This window comes from Carettochelys insculpta, chromosome 3, assembly GCF_033958435.1.
Source record: "Carettochelys insculpta isolate YL-2023 chromosome 3, ASM3395843v1, whole genome shotgun sequence".
NCBI lineage: Eukaryota > Metazoa > Chordata > Testudines > Carettochelyidae > Carettochelys > Carettochelys insculpta.
The window spans coordinates 161,107,465-161,129,937 of record NC_134139.1 but is presented as its reverse complement, the minus strand read 5'-3'; the positions used below and the strand labels follow the sequence as shown (position 1 = coordinate 161,129,937).

The 22,473-nt window shown below is 44.8% G+C and overlaps 1 long non-coding RNA gene across 1 annotated transcript; it reads left to right on the top strand.

The window, feature by feature from the left end:
- Positions 1–14,837: 14,837 nt before the first annotated feature.
- LOC142010534 (uncharacterized) lies at positions 14,838–17,636 on the top strand. The gene is made up of 3 exons (XR_012644832.1): positions 14,838–14,869; positions 17,092–17,219; positions 17,304–17,636. It is a non-coding gene; the product is annotated as an uncharacterized LOC142010534 (long non-coding RNA).
- Positions 17,637–22,473: the final 4,837 nt, after the last annotated feature.

Below are 22,473 nucleotides of genomic sequence, written 5' to 3'. Positions count from 1 at the left end.
TTCTTGACTTGCAGACACCAGAACTAGATGCACTGTTCTAGCAGAGGTCATACCAGTGCCAAAACAGAACTAAAATAACTTCTCTACTCCTACTCATATTTCACTGTTTATGCATCCAAAGATTGCATGAGCTTTTTTGACATCTCGCTGGGAGCTAATGTTTTCTACCATAACCCTCAAATCTTTTGTATTGCTTCCTAGCAGAGCAGTCACGTTCTGTAAGAGCAGACTGCTTCTTTGTTCCTAGATGTGTACATTTACATGCAGCCATGTTAAAATTCATATTGGTTGGTTGACCTAGCTTACTAAATGAGCCAGATTGTTCTAAGTAAATGACCCATTCTCTTCATTATCCACCAGTTTTCCAATTTTTTGTGTCATGTACAGATTTCATAAGTGATTTCTCCCCAAGTCATTTATAAAAAATGTAAGAAATGATTAAGAAAGGAAAAAGAAAAAAAAGAAAAGAAAGGACCAAGAAATGATTCCTCCTTTAGAGAAAAAAACATTCAATGGTGATTTTCCATTTATGATTACATTTTGAGATCTTTCAGTTAGCCAGCTTTTAAACCATTTAATATGTGGCATGTTTATTTTATATTATTTTGGGTTTTGAGAAAAAAAAAGGCCCAGAATACCTCTCTCCCTTTCTTGCCCTAACCTATCCCCAGTGCATCCCCCTCCCATAGGGGAGGGAAGTTTTTGTGAACTTGTTTCATTGACTGATTACGATTTCCCCACACAGCAGGAATCCCCATCAGAGCAATTACAGGTTTCTAAGCAAAGGGAGCAGAGTGGGATTCAGAATCTGACAATTCTGTGATAGATGTCATACAAAGGATCGTATCCTGCAGTACAAACATACTGCTTCGTACCACATTGTCAGGCAATGTGCCTTATAAACAACCTTTGTCCGATTATGTTTCATGCAGAGTCATTTATTTCTTTGAAATGTAAATGGTTTCCCTGTATGGGTCAACAAGGTTAGCAAATAACATAAGCATCCCATTTTAAAAATAATCATGTCATAATAACAATCCCTTGTGCTTACACAGCCATTTGTAAATGTTAAGCAGTTAAAACCACAAATACCCCTGTGGGAAGAGCACACAAATATTACTATATTAATTTTACAGAGTGGAAACTGAGAATGATGAAAGTTAAATGAGTCCCCAAGAGTACCCACTGATTCAGGGACAGACTTGAGGTTAAGTGACAAGAGCTCCAGTGTCCCAGCCTCCATGATCAATCTATGAGATCACTCTGCTTTTCAGCTACACTTTACAACAATACTGACAAGTTTTTATACACTTAGGCTACGTCTACACGTGCAGCCAACATCGAAATAGCTTATTTCGATGAATAACGTCTACACGTCCTCCAGGGCCGGCAACGTCGATGTTCAACTTCGATGTTGCTCAGCCCAACATCGAAATAGGCGCAGCGAGGGAACGTCTACACGTCAAAGTAGCACACATCGAAATAGGGATGCCAGGCACAGCTGCAGACAGGGTCACAGGGCGGACTCAACAGCCAGCCGCTCCCTTAAAGGGCCCCTCCCAGACACAGTTGCACTAAACAACACAAGATACACAGAGCTGACAACTGGTTGCAGACCCTGTGCCTGCAGCATCGATCCCCAGCTGCCGCAGAAGCAGCCAGAAGCCCTGGGCTAAGGGCTGCTGCCCACGGTGACCATAGAGCCCCGCAGGGGCTGGAGAGAGAGCATCTCTCAACCCCCCAGCTGATGGCCGCCATGGAGGACCCAGCAATTTCGACATTGAGGGACGCGGATCGTCTACACGGTCCCTACTTCGACGTTGAATGTCGAAGTAGGGCGCTATTCCTATCTCCTCATGAGGTTAGCAACTTCGACGTCTCGCCGCCTAACGTCGAAGTTAACTTCGAAATAGCGCCCGACGTGTGTAGACGCGACGGGCGCTATTTCGAAGTTGGTGCCGCTACTTCGAAGTAGCGTGCTTGTGTAGACGCAGCTTTAGGGTGCATCTACACTAGCTGGCTACTTCGAAGTAGCTGGCACAATGTCGAAATAGCCTGCATCGCGTCTACACACGCTGTGCACTATTTCGATGTTGAAATCGACGTTAGGCAGTGAGACGTCACAATTGCTATTCCTATCCGAAGATGGGGATCGCGCCCTACTTCGACATTGAACGTCGAAGTAGGGTATGTGTAGATGATCTGCGTCCTGCTACTTTGAAATAGTGGGGTCCTCCATGGCGGCAATCAACTGAGGGGTTGAGAGACGCTCTATGGTCCCTGCGTGCAGCACCCTCTGAAGCAACATGGACCTGGATTTCTTGAGGCAGGAAGCTGAGAGTGTGCAGGCAGCAGCACACGCACATGCTAGCCCTGCACGCCCTCTGGAGGCCCCGAATCCACCACCCACCACCCATGGCAGCCAGCCAGCCCCCAGAGTGCCCCCAGGGCTCCCCTCCGAGGGGACCCAGGCAGCCCCGGCAGCCAAAGGGAGGGCCAAAAAGAGGTGGGGCCTCTCCTGGTCAGATGCTGAGCTCCGAGACCTGCTGGGGCTCTGGGGTGAGGAGGAGGTGCTCCATGAGATGGGGAGCAAGTGGCGAAATGCAGAAGTGTTTGCCCAACTGGCCGAGGGTCTGGCTGCCCAGGGCCACCCTGCCTGCACTCTGGACTACGTCCGGAGCAAGGTGGAGGAGTAGCGGCATGGTTATGCCCGGGCCCAGGACTCGGCCAGACAGTCTGGGACCACCCCCGCCACCTGCCCCTGTTACAGGGAGCTCAGGGACATCCTGGGCCCCCCAGGACACCTCCTCCCCCACCCCCGGCAACCCTCGACACCATGGCCGATGAGCGCCAGCAGGTCTCGGAGCTGGAGTCTGGCCCGGAGGCCAGCCCCACACCCAGGGGCCCACCCGAGCAGCCACCCCTTGGGACAGCAGAGAAGTCCAGCAGTGACGGGGGAGCTTGTAATAGACCTCCCCTCCTGAAGCACCAGCCAGGCATCCACCCACCAGGGTTCTCCAACTGCAGCAGTGGACAGTCAGCTATGTAACCCACAGGGCACACAACCCTGGCCCACGGAGTTGGGGCACCAGACATGACCAGGATCCTCACACACCCCCAGCGGACTCCGACCCACAACTGCCCAGCCACAGCATGATCTCAGGATGGCAGTATGATCATCAGCACCCGTCAGCACCCACACCCATGGACAGCACTGTGGGGGCGGGAGGACTATGCAAAGGGGACACCCAACAGGAACACCACACTCACCGATGGGGATGGAGACCCAATACCCACGGGCGGGGGGTGGAATGGGTCATGGGCCAGGGCACAGTGCTAACAGCCTTCCCCTCCCTCTCTCCCTCTCCACAGCTGCACCATCCAAGGCCCCAGGCAGCCAGGCACCCTCCATCATCCCTGAGAGCCGACTGGAGGCCAGCAGCACCGGTACCCAGGGACACCCCCCAAGACCAGTGGGATGGTCACTCCGCTGCCGGACCCAGGGGATGGCCCTGTGGACCCCCAGCTCCTGGCGGCTCTCTGGTGGCAGACGGAGGTGGCTGGGGAGAGACTCCGGTTCAACTGAGAGGACTCCACCTGGTGCTGGGTGGCGTGGCAGGAGTTCAAGGGTGTATTCCGGGACATAGCTGGGTTGCTCCGGGAGGCTGTAGCCTGGCTCCTGCCCCCAGCTGCTTCCCCTTCCACCCTCCCTGCTGCTCCACCTGATGCCCCCCCCACCTTGCCCCCTGCCGCGCTGCCTGCCTTACCACCTGTCGAGGCATCCCGGCCAGTGGAGGCATCCCAGCTATACCTGCTGGTCCTCCTGGCTCCAGGCCGGCTGCACCAGGGACCGCGGACAAGGGGGAGGGGTCGCGCACCTTTACCTTCACCCCGGACTGATAGGTTGATGACTGATGGGCCCCCATTTGTATATAGTTGTCCCCTTCGTGCATAGTTGTTCCCCTTGCATATAGTTGTCATCCGTTGTATATTGGTTGCAGTTTTTGTTGTGAACATTACACAGTTACCAGTTTTCAATAATTCACAGCTTTATTTTCCACAGAACCTGAGATGTATGCTTGTTGGGGGGAGAGGGGGCAGTGGGGGCGGTGTGCGGGCAGGGTGTTTGGGGTCCTCCGGGGAAAGCCAGGGAGGTGCTCAGGGGTCTCCCTGATCAAAATGGGCCTGCAGGGCCTTACGGACCTGTACCCCCTCGCGGTGGGCCTGGCGACTGGGTGCAGTGGCTGGCTGGGGGAAGCCCGTGCCGGCATCGACCACATACCCCTGGACGAAGGCCTCCCCCTTGCTCTCCACAATGTTGTGGAGCGTACAGCACATGCCCATAACCTGGGGGATGTTCTGGAGGCCGACATCCAGGTGGGCAAGGAGGCACTGCCAGCGGCCCTTTAGGCGGCCAAAGGTCCTCTCCACCACCTGGTGGGCGGGGTTCAGCCGGTTGTTGAACTGCTCCTGGCTGGCGCTGAGGTGGCTGTTGTATGGGTGCATGAACCAGGGTGAGAGGGGGTAGGCTGTGTCCGCCACGAGGCAGAGGGGCACGGTGGTGTCCCCCAGAGGGATCTCCCTCTGGGGGGATGTAGGTCTCTGCCTCCAGCCAGTGGCACAGGCCCAAGCTCCGGAAGAAGCGGGTGTCATGTATATAGCCGGGCCAGCCAACGTAAACATTCTGGAAGCAGTCCTGGCTGTCCACCATGGCCTGCAGCACCATGGAGTGGTAGCCCCGCCGTGGTCTGGGGCACGAATGGGGACGTGGGTCCCATCCAGGGCCCTGAAGCAGCTCAGGAACCCCATGGCGGTGAATCTGGTGATGGTTGCATCTAGGTCCCCGACTCGGACGACCCTCTGATGCAGCATGGCATTGAACGCACGGACCACCTGTGGGGAGGGAATGCAAGCCCCCGCTCAGACCCTCCCTCCCCAGCCCCACACCCAGTCCCCTCCTTGGCACCCCCGCCTGCCCAGTGGGTGCGTGCTCAGGCCTCCTTACCTCCATGACAATGGCCCTGACCGTGGCCTTTCCGAACAGGTGTCCCATGGAGCTGTAGCTGTCTGGAGTGGCCAGTTTCCAGACAGCTATTGTGACCCTCTTCTTGACAGGGAGGGCGCGCCGCATCCGTGTGTCCGGGTGCCTCAGTACGGGGGGGTGAGCCACTGCAGAGCTTCAGGAAGGTCTTCCGCACATGAGGAACTTCTGCAGCCACTGGTCGTCATCCCACTCCTTTATGACCAGCTGCTCCCACCACTCCGAGCTGGTGGGGTAGCTCCAGAGGCGGCAGAGCACCCGGTGGGGGAGGAAGAGGGGAGCCCGGTGGCAGGGCCCCCCTGCCAGAAGCTGCTGGGCAGATTCCCATGAAGCAGCTAGCAGGGCACTTGATCCCTGGGTGACTATCTGGAAGGCTTTCAGGTGCTGCTGCTGCTGCTAGGGGTTCATGGCTGCTGTGCATCAGTCTGCAAGAGCGTGGCTAGTGCTCTGCAGACCTCGTGCTGTGCAGGCTGGGTGTGTCTGGGAGGGGCACTTTAAAGGAGCGGCTTGCTGTTGCCCTGGAAGGGCTAGTCCAGCCTGTGACCCGGTCTGCAGGCTTTCCTGGCCCCTTATTTCAATGGGGAGAGCTTGTGTGTGTGGACGCTCCACGTTTCCTTCCGGGGCAGCTCCTTTCGACGTTCCCCATCGCTACTTCGACATTGAACATCGACAGCACCAGCGCTGGAGGACACGTAGACAATATGCACTGAAGTAGCCTATTTCGATGGTCTTACTTTGAAATAGGCTACTTCGATGTAGTGTGCTAGTATAGATGTAGCCTTAATATTTTACTCAGTACAGTGTCAGAATGTGACTAATGCAGTATATGAAAGTTATTGTTTTACATATGATTTATATCTAATAATTTATTAATCTCTGAACACTTTGCAAATATGTACGACAAGAAATTAAATCTCGTATATCATTTGATATTGTGGTTTACTTGTTAATCTCAGTATGAATTTGTCATTAATACTAATTTACAGAGTTGTATGCGTTCAGAAAGCGCTGGTTTACACTGGTGTGTAAATCAATCAGATGGCCTGAAAGTGAGGATTGGACAACATTTCATGTAATGCAGACTGTGTTTGCAAAATAGAGGACTCAGTTCTGAGCACTAATTTATTCCTTAGGATAACTTTGTTTGTGATAGTGATATATAGGACATTGGATTATTAATAATTTACTTTTTATTTTTTGAAATGATTTGACCCTGAATCATTGGAGTATGGCACTAAACTAAACTAGACCAGAATATTTAAAGGATGGTAATAGTCAGTTGAAATAAGATGCAACCCAAGTAAAGAACCCTAGAGGGAAAAAACATGCTTACTTAGCATAATATGTCCTCTGTGCACAATCCTTATTGCTTGCCTTACCAAAACTACAATGTAAACTGACATATGTCCAAACCAGGCAGCTCCCACATTCTGCAAGTCCTGCCTTGTGTTTGATGTAGTTAAGGTTGCGTGTCACTTCTCAGTAACTGCTCTGTAACTGTAACATCAACCCCAGTTGCCTTGTTGAAGAAAGAGTCTCTAGTGGTTGTGGGGGAGGAAAGATGTCTGCCTAAGACCAGTAGACAGATTTACTTGGGAAACTTATACTGGCATGTACAGCAAGGGGGAACCCCCCCACCCCGAAATCCTCCCCTTTTATCTACAGGAAGAGGAAATCAACCTTAGCAGAGATGGGGAGAGAGATGAGTGAACCCTGAAAATAACTTTACTGGTAAGAGGAGGAAATTCACACAGTTCTACAAATCAAAGATGGAACAAAATAATAGGACTCACTTTTCCAGAAGTATAACGTGGCCTAGTCAGGCTATTGACAGTGGATTAAATAACACTAAAGCAGCTATTCACTCAAGGGCCTGCAGAGCTCAGTAAGATGTGTATGCTATAAGGAAAGTCTCTTCCACGTCTGGCCATCTGTGAGATTGCCATCAAAGAAAAGAGCAATATTAGGATGAGTTAAATAATGTTCTGTCCTGTCACCATGTGCCTTTTTGTCGGTTGTCAATCTTTTAAAAATTAAGATGTTTAGAAGAGTTTGTAGTCAATCTCATTGGGCTACAGTCAAGTGGAATTAATAGCGTTTTCACTGTGATTACTATTTTCTGAATCCCTCTGTAACAGGGATGCACCATGTAGAAATCAGAAAATTTGTGAGGGTAAAATATGAACTACTGACTTTGTGCTCAAACTACCACTCACAACAAATACCAAGTTAAGGGAAGCTTGGCTAATGTTACCTGAGGAAAGAGCATCCATGTTTCCATGTGTTTTACATCTTTGAGACTGCATCCTACAGTCTCTGCACAAAAGTTACTCAGTCAAACTTCCACTGCATTCAGTGAAAGTGTCTTGAGTGAGGATGAAAGAGCTGTGCCTTAAGGAATCCCCCTACTCATGGATTTATTCCTGGCTATTCAAGTGTGGAGGAGTCTGTGAGGGACCATCCTTCCCTCCTTTGTTAGTCTTTATGGGGGATCTCCAAATGGAGAGGATGGATGGGGCTGGAGAGGATGCACATTGCTCCCACCACATGTTCACATAGGAATCTGCACAAGCGCTAAATAAGCATGTCAGGAGGCAATATAGAGGTACAAGGCTCTGGCAGCTATAAAATCATAGAATTCTAGGTCTGGAAAGGCCCTCAGGAGGTCATCTAGTCCAAGCCCCTGCCTAAAGCGGGATCAACGCCAACTAAATCATCCCAGCAATGAATATGTCAAGATGGGACTTTAAAAATCTCCAGGGATGGAGATTCTACCACCTCTCTCAGGAATGCATTCCAATGCCTCACCATCTTCCTGGTGAAATATTTTTGTCTTCAGTCTCTGCTGGATTCCCTCCTAGGTTTGGGAATTCTTGCTTTTGGGTGGTGGTAGTAAAGTATAGACATCAGTGAGAGAATCTGTAGGAAATTCTGTGAAGGGATCCTTTCACAGTTTCCCTTCTCCTGATGCAGAAAACTGATCTATCTTGTTAGATTCACTGACCCTGTCCATCAGCATGACATCGGAGTACCTCACAATTTCTCACTGTAGGGTGGGAATTCTGTACCTTGGAGAGATCTTCACAATTTCATCAGCTGTTATTATGCCATCTATTTTGTTTTTAACCATAGAACACACTTGTATGAAAATGCCATTTAAATCTAGGTGCGTATCTATGTCAACATAGGATGATATATATGTTCCATATGAGAAACCAAATTTATTTTAGGTATGTGGTTCAGAATGGTACTTCTCCTTGAATAAAGGTATGTAGATACCATAGTGATGGAGACAGAACAGGGATATGGGGGGATAGATGGATATTTATTCTGCATTTGTAAATTATTATACGTTAAAGAGAGTTTGTCTGACTGTGAGTGTGTCTGTCTGCCTGTCTGTTTGTTCAAGAATGTCTCTGAAAAGGAAACAGCTAGGATCACCAAATTTAATATGCAGCTTCCTCTTACCATAACATAGTGAGGTACAGTAATCCCTCAAAGAGTGTGATTTTGAGTTGCGCTTTACTTGCATTAACACAAGTTAAGCGCAACTCGAAATCCTGCTACCCCAACTCTGGTATTCAACCCCCCCAGCCCTGCAGGGCCCCGGTTCAAACCCTCTGTCCTGGTTCAGCCTCACTGCAGCCCCAGTTCAACCCCCCTGTGGCCCCAGTTCAAACTCCCCACAGCCCTGGTTCATCCCCACCTTGCATGGCTCTGGCTTATCCCCCACCCCTCTTGCCCAGCTCTGGCTCGCCCTGCACAGGGCCACATGTCTCTGGCTCAGCTCCACCCCCCTCATATCCCTGCAGCCCTAACCCACCCCAGGCTTAACCTCCCTGACCGTCTCCCATGGCCCCAACCCACTGCCAGGTTTAACCCTTACCAAGTGCCCTGCCCAACCCCAGGACTTACCTTTCAAAAGGAGCTCCAGGTATTCCTGCTAATTCCCTGGCTGTAGAATGTGCATTCCAGCAGGGAAAAAATCTTCCTCCCCCTCTACACGAAATTTGACTTATGTGAGGGTGTGTGGGAATGCAACCCTCCCTTAACTTGAAGGACTACTGCAAAGGGTTGGTTGAGCCAGGACAATGGGATGTGCCTGGAATGCAATTGTTTCTCTTAAAATGGAAAGCGAGGCCAGTGCCCTATAATGACCACAGTGGGGGGCAGGGAGGAGCATTTATACTGTATAATGGCCATGGAGGGCATCGAGGGGCTGGAGGTGGGATCTGGGCCAGATATAGTGCTACTGGGGCAGCAGAGAGACAGGGGTGGAGGCAAGGAACGTTATCTACGATATATTTGAGTAAGTTTGTCTGTTTATGTGTCTGTGCTAAGTCCGGGGCAGGGCCACCATTTATAAATGGCAGGAGAGGAGCTGTAGCTACCCCCACGAATTTTGAACCAGGGGTCTACTCACCACAAGAGTCTACTCACCATAGCCCCAGCTAGAGCTCTTAACTGCAACACAAACTAAGTGTGATACATTGAATTCAGAAGCTGGGAGCAGCAGAGCCATTATGGGAAGGGAGTTTGTTTATAAAGAGAAACCAGATGATTAAGATAACAGAAGGTTTGTCATTAAAATGAGCGAAGGAAGCATTAGTCTCAGAGGGGTAGTTGTGTTAGTCGGTATCTTCTCAAAACAAAGCAAGCAGTCCTGCAGCACTTTATAGACTAACAATTTTATTTATTAGGTAATGAGCTTTTGTGGAGAAGGCCCAAAGAAGTGGGTGTTACCCACAAAAGCTCATTACCTAATAAGTAAAATTGTTAGTTTTTAAGGTGCTCCAGGACCGCTTGCTTTGTTTTGAGGAAGCATTGTCAAGTATTCCAGTTGAAAGATAGGAAACAAAGTGTGCTGTTGGGGGAGTTTTGTGAGAAAGTTTGAAAGCAGAATTTGGGAAGAGAGATGACCCAAAACCCCTTAACATTCTTTAAAATTTACGTGGGAATTAGGTCCAGGGCTCCCAGCAGCTAACTGCTAAATTATCTGCCAGAAAATAAGAGTTTTCAAGTGTCTAAATATCTCCTGGAATCATGGTGAAAGTTGTCCCCGCAGCCATTGTCCGCTCCATATTTTTCCCTCTATGGCCTGCATAAATTTTATCTTGTGCACTCAGGCTCGTGCAGATATATACCTCCATTAGAAACACATGCTGCCGGCTGTGGATGGCTATGGATGTTCTGCTGCTAATCAGCTGGGCTGCACCTGTATCACTCCTGGATGGCTGCCCAAATGCTCAGCTTACAGGGAACACTGACTACAACCAAAATCTGAAATGGTACCCGGGCCAGGGGACATGCACTCCTCCCATGTCTGTGCCTGTTGCCGTTGTGATGGCCATGGAAAGGTGCATCGGCCATGAGAGAGGGCTGGGCTGCAGTGTGAGAGGGGGCTGGGCTAGTACTCTTTGCCCTAGTCTGCATACTGAATCCTTCATCCTCAGGTCCACCCCCTAGTAAGATTTAAATGAAGAAAAACAAAAAAATAATTGAGTTAAGGACCTGGGCAGTACTAGGTAAATGTCCTAGTGAAATTATATGTTATTTATATGTTATAACTTGAATTATATGAAATTTAAGTTGTTGGGTTTTTAAAATTTGTTTTCTTTTTCACTTCCTCTTCACATTCTTATTCAAGCTAGATGCAGAAGTACTGAACAAGAGGTTTTGCTCTGGTTATTTCAAATACAACTGGAAAACAGACATGTCTCAGGAAAACCCATTCCCATGAGATTTCCATCCCACCTTTGTAAATGCGAGAGGTTTGGATAAGTAGACAATGTGAAACTCTGCATGTTTTGAATTCCACCCACCTCTAATTTTTATGACCTCTTTTTAACACAACTTGGTCTCTACCACAGTGGCTATGATTAGTTCAAGATCAGGTGAATCAAGGAAGGATCCTCACTTTTAAAGTTCCTTCAGAAATGTAATCATGCTGATGGATTTGCCCTGACTTGTGCTAGGAATTTCTAATTGGCTTCCATGAGTAAGGCACATCTAACAGACTGGTTGATGTGCCTTTGTGACTTGTGTGAAGCTCCAGGATATGAAGTAGTATAAGTATATAATGAACATCTTACTATATTGGGTAAGTGAAATTATTCAATATAAATTGTGACAATAGATTTTTATTCAATTATGGATTGAAATAATGTTTCTAAATCTGATAATGGAGCTACATCATTTTATTTAAAAGAAATATCATGGGAATAAGTGCCACTTAATTCTGCTGCCAATAGAGAAATGAGATGAAACTGAATTGAATGTGCAGGAAGGGAATTATGATTTGGAAATAATGAAACCAGTCTGGAGATATAATATTTTATGATAAATTGATAATGCCATGAAATGTATTTCTTTTAAATTTTGCCAGTCTCTTGTTCCCTGAGATATCTGAAACCTATAGTATTTCAGGGCCATTTGATGTTGAATGAGTCACAGCATAATTTTCGTCCTGCTGGAAATGCTTTGTGTCAGCCAGAGAAAAGGAATAACAATCCATCCCCAGGTTTATATTGTCCTGATTTAACTATTTTGGAGAACTAGAAATTGGGATGGAAAATAAGCAAACACACAGCACAGTTTGCTGATTGAAAGGTTTTCCAGAGACTACAAACCTTTAAAAATGAGTAAGGAAAAAAGAGACATGGTATATGCTCTCATACAACATACTATTCTGTCTGTACCAAAAAAAAAAGCAGACAAAAAAAAAAACGTAGCTGCAAGACATAACATTTCTCTGGCCTTTATTTCATATTCAGTAAGTCACTATTTGCACTGCTCCTTCATGTACAAACCCCACAACACCAGCTCTGTGTGTCTCCTTATTTATGTTCTCACAACTCTCAATTAGCATTCATTAAGCTGCACACATGCGGTGGCTTTATCCTTGGCTACTTTCACTGAAGCTTTCAACCTCCTGCTACACCTGCTTTATGACATCCCGCTCACTTTGATACCAAAATTAGCCTCTCAATTTGCCATGCTGTCATTATTTACTTCAGAGCCTGCCAATAGCTTTAACACTTTTAATTGATTTACAAGTGATTTTTCATTACCGGTGGGGTGATAAAAGGGTGTGTGTGTGTATTGTATAAATGTGTTGTGCTACTCTGATAGTACAGCCTCTGGGCACTGCAAAGTACCTCAGTGGGTCTGCAGTGTGTCATGTTTGTACATTTGGCAATTAGGACAAGAAAAATAGTAGTAATAAACCCTGGCAAAATGACATGAAAGCATCAGTTTTTCCACCTTTCCTGGGGACTGCACCTGGACATGGTGGGAAGGCTATGTGTTGCAATGACTCAATGAGCTATGCCAGTGAGTGTTTTATCTCCTGGGAGGGTCACACAAGCTGCAAGGTCGAAACAGAGGAAAACCAGTCCACTGATCTTCTAGCTTGGAGGTTAACTGACAGGCTAACAACCTATTCTTGCAAAAAGGCTAAGTTGTAGACACATAAGGCATAGTAGCCATTTTGGCAAACAACATGACTGATAGGGATGACAGAGCCTGATTCATGCCCTAAGTGACATATGATGACACAGGAAGGATTTAGATTCAGATTTATCAGTTTCTAAGGGAGTTGTCAGAGTGTATTTATATCTTCAGTCTAAATTACATAAAGTACATGGAGAAACAATTTGCTGAGATGTCATTTTTTACCATATTTAACTTTCTAAATTCTGTCACAGTGTTCACAATAATTGCTGTATGGTTAGTAATGGAAGTTCGCTGCAAGAAATATGAGCAGACAGTTCAAACTAATGCCCTTTAGAAGGGAGTGAGAGAAATGGGAGATACATTGGCCTTGATCTAGGGTTAGTCATTATTCTATTATTATTAATTAATCAGCTTGTTAGCATGGTTGCATGGGCAGTTTTGTGTATGATTTTGAATTTGACATGGAAACATTTTTCATTTTTATTTTGTGTGGGACTTAGAATTCAAAATAAGTACTATAAAACTGAAACAAATAAAATGCGCTAACTCAGCTGTTGGGAAGAGATGGCCTATCTCACTTTTCACTTTTTAGAGTCTACGGCATACTCTGTGGCCTTGTCATATTAGAATAGCACACCTACTTACTGAAAGCTATTTTAGGGAGGGGGTGCTGGTTTGTCAGTTCTGTTTCTTACACTGCAGGAAGCCAAACAGTCAATAACTCACCACTGAAACTCAATAACAATTTAAGAATTTTGTACAATGCCAGCCTATCTTTGCTATCCAGTGGTTCTTGACAGTACTGACAAACGCATGCATTTACTTAAAGACGAACAAAAATACCTGACCAAAAACCATCTATTCTATGTGAACCTTAAGGTTATAGGATCAGCCTCACCATGGGCCACAAGCCAGTGCAATCACTGGGACTTCAAAGGTGCCATATTGGATCATTTTCAAGAAGTAATAAAGGCATTCACATCAAAGCTCCATCAATTGTTAGCATGTCATTTGAATTGGGACCAAAGAATGCTACGCACAGCCTCGAGATCTGATAATTCAGAAAACGTCTTTCATAACTCATGTCACATCTTGGTGAGTTGATATTTTAAAATAAATAATAAAGGTATAAGAGCAGTTACATCTTGAGTTGTAACAACACAAGACATACCCATTATTTAACACATGAGGCACTGCAGCTCCCTCATGTACTTGGTTGGGAAGAAAATTTATTCCTGTTTATATGATTAAATATTGCCAAAATGTGATGTTTTAGTGTAGAAAATCTTTTTTAGTAGTTCTGTAGCTCTCCATATCATGACTTAACCACTTGCTGCTGGAAGAAGCACATGTTCTAATAATAAGTGATAATGTTCCTTCAGACGAATAGCACATAGCGATTTGTTAGGACCATGTGGCTTTGCCATAAGAGCATGTTGCATGGACATAGCTGGTAGCTCATTCAAAAGAAGTCGTTCAAGATGCTGTGAGATCCACAGCATAGCCAATAACAATATTTTTCTGAAAGAGAAGTTTACTTCTGACAGTCATATTTAATCAAGATAAGCTGGAGATAAGAAATCTTTTCTCATTTAAGGGATATCAGTTATCTGAACTCTTTACATCATCTTTTTTTTATCAGAACATACAGCTCTCAGAAGCGAAACTAGAGGTGCTCTCATCTGCGACACACATAGTGACGTGTTATGCACAGGGAAAGTCCGTTTCCTCTGTGCTCTCCCATCTGAAGACTTGAAGGGCAATTTATTATCTATGTCTCTTCTTGCCATCAAAGGCAGTACAGCACTCTGTGGCACTATTCATAATAAGGTTGTTGATAATGCTGTCATGTGAAGGGGCTCTGGGAATGTGATTTAACTGGAAAAGTTGTATGTGTGCTTGGTTTATGGGTGTTCATTCAACCCCCAAAGAAAGAAGTGCAAATCTGTTTGTACAACATCTTGGCTCCTATGAAAAAGAAGCCCTGAATCTGCAAGGTATCTACAGTAAAAAATCTATAAACTCTTCTGGTCTATTTTACCATTGGCTGTTTTAAATAGTGATGTTATAAAATTAATTCTCTGGAAGTACTGAATTCAGGTACTCAGTTGTTATATGCAGGGTATTTGGGTTGTGAAATAAAAAAACTGAAACAAAGGTTTTTGATTCTGTCATGATCGTGAGGGTTAGCCAGCAGCCTGGGAGTAAAAGGGTTAACCTCCTTAGCCAGGTGGGGTTGGCCTATAGGAATGTAGGTAAGAACTGAATTTTTTGGCTCCTCCCTTTTTCTGTCCTCTGGTCTTTCTTCTTCTTTCCAGTCATGAGGGTGAGAGACAGAATATCTCCCTCCAACAACAGGCCCTCCAATCTTCTGTAAGTAGGGTAAAGTTTAGATAAGTCCGTTAGGCTTTATTGTTTTATGGTTTGGGAAGTGGGATCTGATGTCTGTGCACTTTTTAGAAATGTTCTTTTACTCTCGTTGTAACTAAGTTCTAGGCCCATGGTGGAGACTCCCCATGTGTTTTACTTTGTAACTCTTCCATCTAGTCATGAGGCTTGCAACATGAACACTGTTGTCATAATAAAAGTTCTCTCTTTTTGTTTTTATTAACCTGGTATTGGTTAATGTTTGTGTCCTGGTTTTTAACTTTTGGTGCTGAGATTTCCCAAGTAGTCTCTCCCTGGTTTTCTTATTATTACTTGGGTGGTGGTAGTGAATTTTGTCCCCAAAATCTAAGGTTTTTAGGATTTTGGGGGGGAAGTTTATACCAAAACCTGGTAGATAAGGTTTTGGAGGTACTTCTGCTGGCCCCCACTTCTGCATTTATCTTGCTAGAGTGGGGAATGAGTCATGACAGACCCTCACAGTATAAATCCACTGCATGAAGTACTGAAGAATAGTTCTTACCAGGTATTATCTTGCAAGATTCTTAGGTTCCAGTTTTAATGTATTTTCATAGCTTTTAGGTTTTATTTTCTAAAACAAAATGATCAGAGCTTTTGAGGTTAGATTGAAAAAAAAGCTTTGTACAGCTCCTGGCCTGGACTCACTTATGGGTACATGATAAATGTTTAATCACATAATGGTTTGTATTCTTCCTGGGCAAGAAACATGTATTTTCTGCTTCTTGGGACTGATTTAGCACCTGCATTCTCATTTCTTGACTCTTCATGTTAGGTGATACCACAGCCTGAACAACAGAGACAGTGTGGGCAACATTTTACCGTGATCATCCTCATAAATCAAAAAAGGTCAATTAATAATCATAGACCCAGATCCAACTGTCCTTTGTGATTTGTTACTCCATCTTTGCTCGGGCAGACACCCATTGGCTTGATATTGGTTTCCTCTGCTGAGGAACTGTGTACTTTGGAAGATGTTCAAACTGGCCTTTCTTTGCTTTGTTCTCGTTGTTAAGGCAATTGAGGGGTGTGCCTGATGGAGCAGTGCAAAGAAAACAAGAGATTGGCATAGCTGGTGTTAACCCTTCCATAATTTTATGCAAGTGGTTGACTTTAAGTTAACTGCACTGTCAGTGTAACAGCATGAAAGGAGAATTCTCATCAGCTGGGAAGATAAATTACAATAACATTTGACACTTTCTATACAGACATGCCCCACTAATGACTTTCCTGTAAATACCTCATTACACTGTGGTTGGCAGTTAACAGGGTAATCTTTTTGTCTTGAGATAGTGGAGCTTTCACCACTCCAGCTCAGCCTTCTGGGAATTCTAGTGACAAGGTGGATGAGGCCATATCTTTTATCACCTCACCCACCTTGTCTCTCTGGTAAGTAGAGACCAACAAAGCTACACAACACTGCAAACAATGTCTTGGAAATCTAATAATTCCCATTGTTCTAGCCTCATGCCAGCAAAACTTTTCCCATAAAACCTTTCTGTGACAAAAAAACCCCTCTTTGTTTCCTTCTCATGCCACAGAATGAATGATACTTATTTAACTAGGACAGGGGTCAGCAACCTGTGGCTCCAGAGTCACATGCAGCTCTTTAAGGAGCCACTTGCCGCTCCAGACACTGCTGCCACTGACTCCTCTTGAGACTCCCTGCCCTGCCACACTGAAATAATGGAACTAAATTTAATTGGTTTACTGGCCAGCAGGGCAGTGGGAGGAATCTGGTCGTTAAACAAATAAAATGAAGTTCCATTATTTCAGTACGGCAGGGCAGGAAGCTGCCTGAGCTGCAGGTTGGGGGAAGTGAGCAGGAGAGCTGGGGGAGGGGCAGCCCAGTCTGCCCCAAAGGAACTGTGCAGCCCTGCTGAGAAGGAGGCAGGGGAAGGAGCCAGCGGGAGGGGGGCAGTGGCTAAGTCTGTTCCTGTTGGCTCTGCACAGCCCTGCTGAGAAGGAAGTGGGAGGAGGAGCAGTGTGTGTGGTCAGCTGGAGGAATTCACCAGATGGGGCGGGTTAATCCTGCGTTTAGGGCTGAGAGGGGTTAAGCTTGGGGATGGGGGGTGAGAGTAACTTAAACTTTCTAAATTGGTACAAATCATTGTGTGTGCGCTGTTCTTCAAATAGAGGTGACAAAAAGCACGGGTTGATGTTATTTATTAAGGACTGTCTTGTATCCACAGGTATTGTGGTTCTTGAAGGATTGATTTTGTAACTGAATTTGAAAAATGGCTCTTCTCGCTAGTTTGGTTGCAGCCACTGGTCTAGGAAATAATGTCATATTGCAACTACCTCTGAGTGATAACTATTGGTAAGCATTAACTTTTCAGTGACACTCGTTGTGATTGGCATATATAGCCTGGATGTTCAATGAAGTTTGTTGTGTTTTCTTTAGTTGCCAAGGAAGCACCATGCCATGATATTGTAAGTGAGAAACCAAGCTATAGCATGAAGAAAAGCCAGATACCTTCATTTTCCATAAATACTGTCTGTGAAGAATCTGCAAATCGGTGGTGAGAAAGTAGTACTCCCACATCCCTTTCCTTCTGTACAGTGAATTACTTCAGGAGGTCAGATTACGCCTCCCCTACCCTGTGATTTCACGGGACTGCTCACAGAGTTAGACACTAGATAATGTGGGTGAAGGTGACAACACTGATTATACAATCATTCAACTTATGAAACTATTAGTTCATTTCACATATTTAAGGGAGCTGTTCTCCATTCAAGAGAGGGTGATTTTTGAATTCTCTTTGGGATTTATTTACATTCACTCTTCAAATAAAACAGCAGGCTTGCAATGAACTGTTAATTTTTTAAAAAAAATACCCTGGGAGTATCAATGCACAATCTGGTAGACATAACAATTGATTTAAAATAAACAAAATACTGTGGATAAAGAGGCAAAAGTAACACAGTATTTGTGCGACTTCTAAAATGAAATGAAAGGCAATTATAAGCAGCTGGTTGCTCATGATAATGGCATGCTAACCTATTATCCTGTTCAGCCACTAGGTGGAACTATGTGTAAAATACCTTATTTAAATAAACTTCAGCTCTAGCAAGGAGAACATCAAAGGCTCTTATGATGAGTACCTTTGGTGTATAAACAACCTCTGTAGCCAGTCCGTATCTTTTACAGAAAAACGCGGCATGGTGTCAAAGTGGGATTAAGAACAGAAGCAGAGGGAAAACAGCAACAATTTTTCGAACAGAAGGAACATTGCAACAAAGGTTGCAGACTCTTATTGACATGCCATTCTTCAATGCCCCAGAGAACTTTGGCTTTGACAAATCTCAGCTTGGACAGATTGGAAACTATATTTTGCAAGATTTCTTATTGCTACAAAGCTGTACAAAGAAATTGTAGCTGTACAGGTATAGTCTTTAATTTAAGATGTAGGGAAGCAAGCAGTGTGTATCTTTTCATTCGTTGACTTTACGGAAGACAGTCACAAAAGATGACTATGAAAGGGTTCTGGCTATGTTTGATGCATACTTTACACTTCAGAGAAACGTCTTTTATGAAAGAACGTATTTTCACCAGAGAATTCAGGAACGAGGGCAAAGTGTGGAATGCTTTATGAGGGCTTTGCTTACATTGGCTGAAAACTGATTTTTTTTTGGAGCTGCAAAATATGAATATATCAGAGGTCAGCTGGTTATAGGGTTAACAGATTAAAAACATTCACAGCAGCTACAATTGAGGCTAACTCTAGCCACAGGCTCACGTGCTTGTTTCCTGTGGGACCCAGGGATGCTCATCATCTGCTTCACTCTGAGCCTTGCCCCCATCTGACTCCTTTGCCAAAATCCACACACCTACCTTGCCTCTTTCTGCCCACACTCCCCCTCCCCACCATTTCCCATCCATTTCTGTGGCTTCCTCTGAGCGTGCCCCATCCTCAAGCCTCCCCTTTCCTCACAGTGCCTACTGTAAGCCATGGAACAGCAGATCATGGTGGGTGGGAGGTACTAGGATGGAGAGGGGAAGCTGGCTGCCAGTGGGCCCTAAGCACCCACAGAGTTAATTCTCTTTGCCACATACATAAACACAGTAAAAGTCAGAATTAGTTACACAGAAAAAAAGGCAGGAGCAGCTTAAAAAAAAAGAAATGAGATTGAAATCTATGCACAGATGCTTCAATGTTAAATTGTCTTTACCACAAAAGCCCAGAGACAAACAGAGAGAACTCCCAGGCTAAAAGGGACAAATTCTAGCTACATGCACAAGGTGTGGAAAAAGTTACATCCCCAGAGATGATGCATGTCCAGCCAGAGGTGCACATTATAGTGATTGTATGAAATATGGGCATTTGGCTGCTGTTTGTTTTTCCGTAGCAGCCGGGAGGTGACGCATACCACAGAATTTCAAATTTCATTGTTTCTGGATCTATCACTTGTGATGGCATAGAGCCTATATGGAAAGTGAAAATGAATATTTGTGGTAAGATTATTGACTTCGGAATTGACTTAGGAGCTGATGATTTAGTCATGTTAGAAGGGACTGAAAATAATCCTCAACCCCTCCCAAATCTGAAGTCACCTGATAACGGTTCTGACTAGTCTTGGTGATATTCTGAACTGTAGCGGGGAGGTCATCATAGCTGCAGTTTACAAAGACAAAAATCAGTGAGGTAGCCGAGTTAGTCTGTATCTTCAAAAACAACAAGAAGTCCTGTGGCACCTTATAGACTAACAGATATTTTGGAGCATAAGCTTTCATGGGCAAGAGCTGCTTCATCAGATGCATGTGGGGAGGGTTCCAGATGAGGATTTAAAGAGGGGGTCCCGGTAAAGGGGAGAGCCAGAGCTGACAAGGTCTATTCAGTCACAGTGGAAAGGACCCATTATTGGCAGTTAGATTTGAGTAGTGAACATCAAGAGAGGAGAAAATAAGTCCGCTCAGTCAGGGGGGATGTGGCCCATTGTCAGATGCTAATGTGGAAGCAAAGAAACTGCTTTTGTAATGGGCCAACCACTCCCAGTCTCTGATGAATCCTTGGTTGATGGAGTCAAATTTGCAAATGAATTACAGCTCAGAAATTTCTCTTCCAATTTTATTTTTATTTTTGACATTTTTTGTTGTAGGATTGCTACTTTTAAATCTGTTACTGAGTGACCAGGGAGATTGAAGTGCTCTCCTACAGGATTGTGTATGTTACCATTCCTGATGTCTGATTTACGTCCATTTATTTTTTTATGTAAAGACTGTCCAGTTTGGTCAATGTAAATTGCAGTGGGGCATTGCTGGCACATGATGGCGTATATTACATTAGTAGATGTGCAGGTGAAAGACAAAGCTATGCGTTCAGAGTGCAAATGATCAAATAATCAGACTAACAATGTTTTCAACATGCCAGGCCTTGTGACAAAGGTGGAAGAATTCTGTGGAGGATTTAATGTTATTGACTTTTGAAAATATCTACTACAAATCAGCTCATGAGACAATGCTGAACTATATGTGGTAAATAAACTTCTACCAGAGAGAGTTTGCAAAAGACTAGTTACAAGAGGACATCATTAACTATTAATTCTGGACTATTTTTCCAAATACATACTTGAAAGACATAACGTGTTGGAGTGTTATTGAGAAACTGAAGTGTGCATTTGCTCACTTCAGTATTCTGAAGCAGTTAATGGTGGACAACAAACCACAATTCACTGCAGCAGAATTTAAAGTTGTTTCAAATAAAATATGATTTTGATCTTATTATGAGCAGCTCACATTGCAAAGCAAATGGGGAGCCTACAAGCAAATGGGGAGGCTGACAGAGCTGAATACAGCCAGCCAGCCCAGGAAGCCTATAGCTGGAAGATCCATTCCCTGCTCTTCTGAATTACAAGTCAACATCAATAGAAGCTATTGTATATCACCCAGCATAACTCTTGATGGGAAAACAACTCTGAACTACTGTTCCAACTTGAAGAAGAATAATCTAACTCCAAAGTTGCTAGACATGAAGATTTGTCTACACTAGTTCCCCCGTTTCGAAATGGGGGTGCTAATGAGACACGTGGGATATGCTAATAAGGCACTGCATAGTCATTCACTGCAGCTCCTCATTAGCATAATGGCTGCTGTGGCACTTAAAAGTACCACTTTTGATTGTGCGCGGCTCATCTACACAGGGTCTTTTTTGAAAGGACCCCGTGTGGATGAGCCACGTGTGATTGAAAGCGGCACTTTCGAAGTGCTGTGGCCACCATTATGCTAATGAGGTGCTGCATATTCATTGAAGTGCCTCATTAGCATGTTCCAAAGTGTCTCATTAGCATCCCCCTTTCGAAAGGGGGGGGTGCTAGTATAGACATAGCCAAAGGGAATAGCCAAATTCGACAAAAGATTTACGAAAACTTTCACAGTGGTTGTTACTCAGAGAGCTATGGAATCTAGAAGGTGGTCACCATGTTTATATTAAATTAGATAGAGGAAAAGGAAAGACAATCTCAGCTGTTGTGAAGAAAAAGAATTCAGCACCCTGGCACATACAACTGAGATGGACATTGGACCATTCAATAGAAATCAGCAATATCCACAGTTTGTTCCCCAGAAGGAAAATTCAGCAGAACAAACTGTACAGGTGGCAGATGCAGAACAAGAAAAAGTAACCCACAGATTTCAAACTGACAGCCAGTTGTTTCAACGAGTGGCCATCCAGCCATTGGCACTGGCTTTCTTGTTTTGCTGAGCGTGCTTGAACCCCTCACTCTACCCCTTCCTCCAAGGCCCCACCTTGTCCTGCCCCTTTTTACTTCTGCCCTGCCCCACCTTTTCCTACTGCATTCTATCTCCTCCCCCAAATACACTCTGCCCTCATTCCTCCTCTTCCTGCACCTGCTCGTCCCTCCTCCAGCACTTCCTGCATGCTGCTGAACAGCTGATCACAAGCAGGTAGGAGTCTCTAAAGGGGCTAAGGGAAGGAGCTGATTGGAGGGGCCACTGGTGGGTGTGGAGACTTACAATTTTTTTTCCTGGAGCACCCTTGGAACTGGCAGCTATGCAGCCAGAGGATCGACTTATTGGATGTTCTGGTCAAGTAATTAGAAAATAAGCATGATCGAGAGTCACTCAACAGACTTGTACGTTCTGACCTTCAAAGACCCTATGACAATGTAAGTTTTCTCAATGGTAGGAATGTAAAACTTAAAGAGGGTATAGTAACAGAGAGGTAGTTGTGTTAGTCTGTACTCCAAAAAAGAAAAAAACAAAAAGCAGCAGAAATGTAGCACTTTCAAGACTAACAAAATGATTTATTTGGTGATGAGCTTTCGTGGGACAGACCCACGGTCATCACCAAATAAACCATCTTGTTAAAGTGCTACATTTCTGCTGCTTTTTTTCAAAGGAGGAAGGTAATGGAATGCTAAACTGTATTTTTACCTTTCAACCTCTGGGTGGCACTGTGCATAAAATACATTATTTAAACAAACCTCAGCTGTACCTGGAGGAGTATTAAAACATCTTACGCACTCATCAAAAGCAAGCTCTGTAGCATGTCCATATCTGCTATGGAAGAACACGATACTAATAAAATTGAAATGACTCTTCTGATATTAATATT